The sequence below is a fragment of the Orycteropus afer genome, unplaced genomic scaffold (genome assembly GCF_000298275.1).
Source record: "Orycteropus afer afer isolate SDZICR_OR568_19922 unplaced genomic scaffold, OryAfe1.0 scaffold00026, whole genome shotgun sequence".
In the NCBI taxonomy this organism is placed as follows: Eukaryota; Metazoa; Chordata; class Mammalia; order Tubulidentata; family Orycteropodidae; genus Orycteropus; species Orycteropus afer.
In genome coordinates, this window is record NW_006921613.1 from 13059460 (window position 1) to 13060853 (window position 1394).

A 1394-nucleotide genomic window follows, 5' to 3' on the forward strand; every position below is an offset into this window, starting at 1 on the left:
ACCATACACAAAAACTAACTCCAGATGGATCAAAGACTTAAATGTGAAACCTAAAACTATAAAGTTTCTCAAGGAAAAACTAGGGGCAAATTTAGGTTGGGAAATCCACTTCTGTAGCGATACCACCTTGGAAACCCAAGGAGGGGTCTCTATGAGTCAGGTCCGACTCGATGGCACATAACAGCAACAACACAATATATGGCATAAATAGACTATTAAGCATAACCCAAAATGCACAAACAGCAGAAGAGAAACTTGATGAATGGGATCTTCTAAAATTTAAACTTCTATGTGCTTCTGAAGGTTTCTCCAAAAGAATCAAAAGGGAACCTACAGATTGGAAAAAATATTTAGCAATGACATATCTGACAAGGGACTTATTTCTAGAATTTATAAAAAACTCCAACACCTCGCCACCAAAAAGACAAATAATCCAATGAAAAAAAGGGCAGAAGACATGAATAGACACTTCACCAAAGAGGATATTCAGGCAGCCAACAGACATTCGAAGAAATCCTCACGATTATTAGCCATTAGAGAGATGAAAATCAAAACAACAATAAGATACCCTCCCGCCCCAGCACTAGTAGTAAAGGTCAACAAGACAGAAAATAACAAATGCTGGGAAGGAAACAGAGAGATTTGGACTCTCATAACTGCTGGTGGGACTGTAAAACAATACAACCACTGTGTAAAGCAGTATGGTGATTCCTTAAAAAACTGGAATTAGAAATACCATTTGACCCAGCCATTTGATTACTAGATATATATCCTAAAGAAGTGAGAGCCAGGACAAGAACAGATATATGCACATCCATGTTCATCGCAGCACTATTTACAAAAGACAAAAGATGGAAATAACCTAGGTGTCCATCAACGGAAGAATGGGTAACCAAACTATGGTACATACACATAATGGAATATTATGCAACTCTAAAGAATAACATAGAATCTGCAAAACACCACATAACATGGATGAACTTGGAGGACATTATGCTGAGTGAAATAATTCAATCACAGTAGGGCAAATATTGTATTAATCCATTATTGTAAAAAGTCAAGGAAAAGTTTATATATGGAAGGAAATTTTCTTTGCTGGTTACCAGAGGTGGGAAGGGAGAGGGAGGGAGGGGAGGTAACACTGTTAGATAGGTAAAGACAAATATTAATTTGGGTGAAGAGAAGGGCAATGTACCAAATGTGAGTGATCAACATGGTCGCCTTGAGGAAGAGGAAGACATAGAGAGGTACATGGGCAGTACAGACAACAAAGATGAACCATTTTCTAGATATACTACTGCATTGTCAGTGAAGGCAAACATGGATATACGGGTGGATAGATGGGTGGACAGGCTGAACTATTAGGTATGTCTATGCAGGGGGGAGTGTGCCCA